Source organism: Pollicipes pollicipes, unplaced genomic scaffold (assembly GCF_011947565.3).
Source record: "Pollicipes pollicipes isolate AB1234 unplaced genomic scaffold, Ppol_2.1 Scaffold_6052;HRSCAF=7182_pilon_pilon_pilon, whole genome shotgun sequence".
Classification (NCBI taxonomy): domain Eukaryota; kingdom Metazoa; phylum Arthropoda; class Thecostraca; order Pollicipedomorpha; family Pollicipedidae; genus Pollicipes; species Pollicipes pollicipes.
The window spans coordinates 26,615,324-26,623,200 of NW_023596805.1; the positions used below are offsets into that span (position 1 = coordinate 26,615,324).

Genomic DNA, 7,877 nt, shown 5'->3' on the forward strand with positions numbered 1-7,877 from the left:
GCTCTACACTTATAAAGGCCCGACGAAGACGCCTCTAAGCGCGTAGTGACACGTCATCGAAACGCGAGGCTAGGCCTGGTTACACGCGGCGCCATGAGCATAAGTTTCTGCTGACGATGTAGGGAATGTTGTTGGAGCCTTCCCAGATATCGCCTAACAGTTGGTGACGATGGCGTTCGAATCCAAAGTGCCTCTAGGTTGTTTATTTTCTCCTAGCCTGCACAGGAGCTTTGGATATGAGTCGGACACGATGGCACCGTGCCAGCTGTGGGTGTGTCCGTCGCGCGCTATCAACACATCAATGCTGGTAGATGTAACATTAATATAATATTGTCTGACAAAACTGCGACATTTCTGCGCAAGGAAATGACATTCTGGGAGATCTGGGAGCATTTGACGACCGAGTTTGGGCCTACGGAATGAATGTCTTCAATCTGGCATGTTTCTTAGAATTGGGCGAAACGGCCCTGGTTTCCCGAAATAAGCGTTTCATATCCACAAAGAAAGTAGCACGAAAACGAATGATAAGGCAAAATAACCATAACAGGGCCTTCAACACTCTGCTACTGCGCAGTGTTATGCATGTAAAGGGTACCGTGAGAAGCACGCCATATCTGTCCTGGCGCGGGAAAATGTTCACTGTTTAAGGCAATATTGTCCATACATACCGTGGCTTCAAGGGGAAATGTAGAAAAAAATGGGTCAGGAGACGGCAAACTTTCCACACGTGTCTCTGAAAATTAAGTATGATCCGCTGCACGTGCTGCAGGTTGTCAGCTGTTGCGGACTAGAGCTGAGATATTTAAGCTCTCAGGCTTTGAAATTATGAGCTAAGAAGCTCAAACGGGGAACTTCTTTTCCCCAGCAGCTGACGTCCGCAGAATCCAGTGCGGATTCCTGCGGTCTTGAGGTGCTGCGGACTAGAGGATATTACCTTCCGCAGGGCCGCAAGCGGGTGAACGACTCGACCTGAGCGGTCCTCAGGTCGAGTCGTCGCAACTGCACGCGTCCGCGTGGGACAGCCGGTGGTAGCGAACACTGCAATGGGCCCTCCCCAAAACCCCCACAAATGTGTTCCCCCACCGGCTGTGTGCGGCCGGCCACGCGGCCTGCCGCCCCCCAGCCCGCCGGGACCGGGCCGCGGCCCGCTGATGTGCGTGGCGCCGCCGCTCGGCAGGAGGCCTTCACGGACGTGACGCTGGCCGCGAGGGGCGCACCTTCCTGGCGCACAAGCTGGTGCTGTCGGCCTGCTCGCCGTACCTGCGCGACATACTGGAGCGCAACCCGTGCAAGCACCCGGTGGTGTTCCTGCGCTGGTCGGGTCGGCCGCCGAGCTGCACACCCTGCTGCAGTACATCTACCGGGGCGAGGCGCACGTGCGCCAGGACCAGCTGCCCGGTCAGTGGGCGGCGCCGCCGGCAGGGGCCCCTCTCCTCTCTCCTAGCTCCTCAGTCGGCGCGCGGTTCATGGACGACGCCCCCCCGACTGGGGCGCCGTGGCTGGTGTATTGGTGCGGGCGGTCCGCTTGTCTTGATATCTTTGCGGTTGGAACAGCGGTTTTTCGATGCGGAAGCGGAATGACAGCTCTATCGTGTGTTGGCTTGACGTGTATTGGCGACGGAGCGTGGCCAGGCGACGTCCTGACCCTTATGGTCTGGCGCCGTCTGGGTCTGTCGTGCCCCGTGGGTCTGCTCTGTCGGTGCGCGACCGGGTGCTGACGCCGCCTCCGACCCCCGGCCCTGCCCTGCAGACCTGCTGCGCACGGCCACCGACCTGCAGATCAAGGGACTGGCCAGCGTGGGCGGCGAGCGGCCGGCCGCCGAGCCGCAGCTCAACCCGTACCCGTCGCCCCCGCTGAGCACGCCGAGCCGGGTGCCGCCGGCCGGCCTGCAGGCGCGCGCCGCCGCCGCCCTGCCCACCGCGCTCAACATGAGCACGCCGCCCGGACCGGCCGTGCTCGACTCGCTGCGGCTGCCGCTGCTCAACAAGGTGGGAGGGATGGGTGCCTGCGTCGGACTCCGGGACTTTAAGCTTGGCGTCTCAGAAATAGCGTTCTCGATGGTCTGTACCGTCGGTGGTGTGTCACGGCCTGGTAACCTGGATGCCTTCTACAGATCCCCCAGCAGCATCCATTGCGTGTCTGTCTATGTTCCGCCATGGCCCCGCCACCACCTCGCTCCCCATTATGACTGGTCAGCGCCCGGTCCTGAGGGCCTCTGTAACCAGTCATGTCCGCCGTGGCCCCGCCACCCACCTCGCTCCCATTATGACTGGTCAGCGCCGGGTCCTGAGGGCCTCTGTAACCAGTCATGTCCACCGTGGCCCCGCCACCCACCCTCGCTCCCATTATGACTGGTCAGCGCCGGTCCTGAGGGCCTCTGTAACCAGTCATGTCCGCCATGGCCCCGCCACCACCTTCGCTCCCATTATGACTGGTCAGCGCCGGTCCTGAGGGCCTCTGTAACCAGCCATTGTCCGCCGTGGCCCCGCCACCACCTCGCTCCCATTATGACTGATCATCGCCGGTCCTGAGGGCGTCGTAACCAGTCGTGTGTCGCCTATTGCGACTTGGTTGTTAAAGGTGGCCCTGTTACCCCCTGTGTGATGCCGGCGTCGCGCCCGGGACCTGCGGTGACTGCTGTGTGTGCCGCCGCCTGCAGCTGGGTGCCGCCACGTCTGAACGGGGAGGGCGGCGCCGCTCTCGCCGCCGCCGGCCGACGAGGACGTCCGCCCCGAAGACGGCGCGCTGCCCCTCATCACCTCGGTCAGTCGGTCAGGGAGGAGGACACTGCCCCTCATCACCTCGGTCAGTCCGGTCAGGGAAGGAGGACACTGTCCCTCGTCACCTCGGTCAGTCGGTCAGGGAGGAGGGACAACTGCCCCTCATCACCTCGGTCAGGTCGGTCAGGGAGGAGGACACTGCCCCTCATCACCTCGGTCAGTCGGTCAGGGAGGAGGACACTGTTCCCTCGTCACCTCGGTCAGTCGGTCAGGGAGGAGGGACACTGCCCCTCATTCACCTCGGTCAGTTCGGTCAGGGAGGAGGACACTGCCCCTCATCACCTCGGTCAGTCGGTCAGGGAGGAGGGACACTGCCCCTCATCACCTCGGTCATTCGGTCCGGGGGAGGACACTGCCCCTCATCACATCGGTCAGTCAGGGGGGGCGCTGCCCTCATCCACCCCGATCAGTTAGGGGGAACACTGCCCCTCATCACTTTGGGTCAGAAGCGGGGGGGGGGGGGGTCGGCGCGCTGCCCCCCCCCCCCCATCATGCCACACTGAATTTCATGGCATGACAGTGCACTTATGGCATATGACACCGTATTTCACTCCATCAATACTTAGCTTCGCAGCATGTGTTCTGGGCGTTGCGAACTTGTGGAGCCGGCGTGAATAATCATGCAGTTGGCGCACCCTGAAAACCAAATGGCAACTGCACGTGTGGAACCGTCCCGTGTTTTACTGAAGGGGAATGCCTGTGCTTCTGACAACATGTCTGTTGGCTGGACGGATGGGAGGTGTGTTTGGATCTCACTGCTGTGTTTGACGCTGGCGGCCGGGCTTCAGATAAAGACCGAGACGGACGACGAATCGCAAGGGCCGGCGGCAAACGTCGCTGGTGAGTGTGCCATGTGCCCGGCCCCGGCCGTGGTCACCGGAGCCCAGAGAAGCGGCTGGGGAGGCGGACTGGTTGTCATCGAAATAGTCCACTCGGCCGGCAGGCCACCACACACGACGTGTGGACGCTCTGGGCAGTTTGGTGCGATTTGCACGCAAACTGCAACCTCTGCATTCCTGTTTCCGCCATGTGTTGTACATTGTGCTATACATGCTTAGGGACGTATTGTCTCATTATTGCCTGCTTGCTGTACGTCTGCTAGAAAGTTTTTCAGCAATGTTTTGGTCATCCTGGCTAGCGTTTTGTTTCAGTCGTTCATGTGGTTACGTCTGGCCACGGAGGTAACGTGTGCACCTTGCGCCAGATTTGTCCGAGGTGGTGGAGACGAAGTTCGGCGCGGAGGCGGCAAGCCCGGCGCGCCCGGTCAGCGGCATGGACAACACCCAATCCAGAGCCTGATCGCCCAGCTGGCGTCGCCCCGCTCGGCCACCGGCGGCGCCAAGAAGGTCGGTCCCGTGCCGCCGGTGGCGGCTTTGGCTAGGGTCCACTCAACACCCCCACGAGCCGAGGGGACGACAGGACCCGACTCGAGCCGGACCCGGACCCGGACCCGGACCCGGACCCGGACCCCGGACCCGGACCCGGACCCGGACCCGGACCCGGACCCGGACCCGGTCCGGCTCAACCCCCCACGAGCCAAGGGGACGACATGAACTGGCTCGGGCCGGACCCGGATCCGGATCGGATCCGGATCCGGATCCGGTCCGGCTCAACACCCCCGCGAGCCGGAGGGACGACCGGGCCGGCTCCGGCTGAGCTGCGTCCGCCAGCTGTCACCCCTAGCACCGCAGAGCCGAAGGGAGCCTGCAGCGGAACTTGAAATGTGATGTAGAACTGAAGATTTTTTTGGCTGCCGCTCAAAGAACACCTCGAATGTGTACTCAGTGCACAGTCGGTGGACATCACTCATAGGGTTCAAAGCTAACCCCCGTCAACTTTTGGAGTAGCGATCAGTTTAATCCTCCGTCTTTTCCCGGTCCCTGGCTTCGTCTGACGCCTGCCGCGGCTCACGCAGCCCGCAGTATGCCGGGACCGTCAGGCAGCAGGCTGTCTCCTCGCCGACCTGGCTGGCAGTCCTGCCCCAGGCAGGCCGGTCTCCCGGCCGACCTGGCTGGCAGTCCCGTCTCAGGCAGGTGTCTGTCTCCCGGCCGACCTGGCTGGCAGTCCCGCCCCAGGCAGGAGCCGGTCTCCCGGCCGACCTGGCTGGCAGTCCCGTGTCAGGCAGGTGTTGTCTCCCGGCCGACCTGGCTGGCAGTCCCGTCTCAGACAGGTGTCTGTCTCCCGGCCGACCTGGTGGCAGTCCCGTCTGAGACAGGTGTCGGTCTCCCGGCCGACCTGGCTGACAGTCCCGTTTCAGGCAGCAGGCTGTCTCCCGGCCGACCTGGCTGGCATCCCGTCTCAGACAGCAGGCTGTCTGCCGGCCGACCTGGCTGGCAGTCCCGTCTCAGACAGGAGTCGGTCTGCCGGCCGACCTGGCTGGCAGTCCCGTCTCAGACAGGAGTCGGTCCTGGCCGACCTGGCTGGCAGTCCCGTCTTAGGCAGGTGTCGGTCGCCCGGCCGACCTGGCTGGCAGTCCCGTCTTAGGCAGGTGTCGGTCGCCCGGCCGACCTGGCTGGCAGTCCCGCCCCAGGCAGGAGCCGGTCCTGGCCGACCTGGTTGGGCAACCCCGTCTCAGACAGGAGTCGGTCTGCCGGCCGACCTGGATGGCAGTCCCGTCCCAAACAGGAGTCGGTCTCCTGGCCGACCTGGCTGGCAGTCCCGCTCCCAGGCAGGAGTCGGTCTCCTGGCCAACCTGGCTGGCAGTCCCCGCCCAGGCAGGAGTCGGTCTCCTGGCCAACCTGGCTGGCAGTCCCGTCTTAGGCAGGTGTCGGTAGCCCGGCCGACCTAGCTGGCAGTCCCGCTCCAGGCAGGAGTCGGTCTCCCGACCGACTGGCTGGCAGTCCCGCCTGAGCACCGACGCATCACTGGCTGGGGTTCGGGTCTGTACAGGGTGGGAGGCTCTGTGCCGGAGGTGCCGTCCCATGTACGCCGCATTACGTCCAACCTAACCAGAACTCAGTGTGTTCCAAATAGTGTCTCTGACACGGAGCCTCGCCCCGACCACGATTGCTGCTCAGCCCCTCCCCCTCTCCAGTGTGGCAGAGTTCGGAGCCTCCCAGTTCTGGATGTGGTGCTCATGAGAAAAACAAGCCGGCCTGTTATCGCCCATCGACACGAATCTTACCCGTCATCGCCCATCGGGAATGAATCCTGTCGGTCGTCGTCCATCGAGTGCGAATCCTGCCTGTTGGTGCAGCACCACTGGATAGTGCGCATCGCCCTGGAGAGCGTACAATCATGGCGCCTTTTGCGAGCCTTGGGTCTTTGAACAATACCATTTGTCGTCCAGATAGCGCTTCGGCGCGTGCTTTCGCGTGAACTGAGCTCTGCGCTTTCAAGTTTTTGTTTGACGTTTTCATTTCGCTGCAACGGCTTTTGGTGCTTTTTTGTCACGTCCAATTAGCATGACCTCTGCCCCCTGAACTGCCCTTGGCGCGAGTTTTTGCTTTGTATGTGAACTGTCCCCCCCCCCCCCTCTCCCCTAGTCCGCTATCTCGAGCATAGGCGCTTCACGATGGCTTGCAGAAGCTATTGTATTCCATTTGGATGGTAGTAATTAAGGTTCCTGTCCGAGGTGGTGAAGGAACCCGATCTCCATGAGATGAAAGGAACGAGAGAATAAAGACGAGCCAAGGAATTCACCGTCTGCAAACCGCGAATTGGCTCACCTGTTGTTGTCGGCACTGTCGGCGCATTGACACAGCCAATTGTCAAAGGCAAATGTCATGTTCTTGTGCCAAACGGTCGCAGCACCACTCATACTCGTACGGCCACTGCCATCCCTGTCGGACACAGCCCCACGGGGCTCTCGAGTATGCTGAGAGTGTCTAGTCGCCGAACATTCTACCATCACCCCGCCGTGAGCTGCCCCATGCAGTGGTGCCGCACTGCCACACCGCTGACCTCTCCGTCTGTCGTGCGGAAGCCCCGGCCGCGCACAGCCGCCTTCTGACTGCTGTCATCCTGACCGGCCGTCATCTGCCGCTGTCTGTCTGGCCAGCCACCGTTTGCCGCCTGTCCGCTGACCGGCCTCCGTCTGCCGCCTGTCCGTCTGAGTTCCCCTGACCGGCCGCCCTCTGCCGTCTGTTGTCTGACCGGCCTCCGTCTGCCGCTGTCCGTCTCGTCTGAGTTCCCTGACCGGCCGCCCTCTGCCGTCTGTCTGTCGACCGGCCTCCGTCTGCCGCCTGTCCGTCTGAGTTCCCCTGACCGGCCGCCCTCTGCCGTCTGTCTGTCTGACGGCCTCCGTCTGCCGCCTGTCCGTCTGAGTTCCCCTGACCGGCCGCCCTTGCCGTCTGTCTGCCTGACCGGCCTCGTCTGCCGCCTGTCGTAGAGTTCCCCTGACCGGCCGCCCTCTGCCGTCTGTCTGTCTGACCGGCCTCCGTCTGCCGCCTGTCCGTCTGAGTTCCCCTGACGGCCGCCTCTGCCGTCTGTCTGTCTGACCGGCCTCCGTCTGCCGCCTGTCCGTCTGAGTTCCCCCGGACCGCCGCTCTCTGCCGCCTGTCCGCCTGACCGGCCGCCTCGTGCTGCCTGTACCCTGACCGGCCGAAGTCTGCCGTCTGTCCGCGGGGCCCACGCTGCCGTACTGCGGCGAGGAGACATTCAAGGCCAAGGAGCACCTGAACAGGCACGAGCGCATCCACACGGGCGAGCGGCCGTTCCCCTGGTGCGGCTGTGCGGCAAACGCTTCAGCCGCAAGGACCACCTCAAGATCCACGTGCTGATCCACACCGGCGAGAAGCCGTTACAGCTGCACCATGTGCAACAAGCGCTTCACGCAGAAAGCAGACGTGATCGAGCACGAGACGTGCAGGGCCGGAAGCCGTTCCGCTGCGACCTTGCGACGCCTCGTCCCGGTAGGGGTTGAGTCGGCTAGGCGGAGGCGAGCGGTTACGTCGCCCTCGGAGCCCGTTGTAGTGGCTCGTAGAGGACGGGGGTGTCGCCACGGCCGGGCACCAGCACGGCTGCTGCAGTCGGAGCGGTCCGTAGCTAGCGTGGGGGGGGGGAGCTCCAGCTGTAGCGGCTGCGTTCAGTAGCGCTTGCTGGCCATGTAGCGGTGCTGTCACTTTTAAAACGTATTTCCTTCGCCTTTACGAGCT

General features: G+C 63.0%; 1 long non-coding RNA gene across 2 annotated transcripts; it reads left to right on the forward strand.

Moving 5' to 3' along the window:
* The first annotated feature begins 2,732 nt into the window (after positions 1 to 2,732).
* LOC119104240 (uncharacterized) lies at positions 2,733 to 4,067 on the forward strand. Of its 2 annotated transcripts, none has more exons than XR_005094912.1 (3): positions 2,733 to 2,764; positions 3,570 to 3,621; positions 3,986 to 4,067. It is a non-coding gene; the product is annotated as an uncharacterized LOC119104240 (long non-coding RNA). The 2 variants fall into 2 exon arrangements; XR_005094913.1 differs by lacking the exon at positions 2,733 to 2,764 and adding an exon at positions 3,093 to 3,110.
* Positions 4,068 to 7,877: the final 3,810 nt, after the last annotated feature.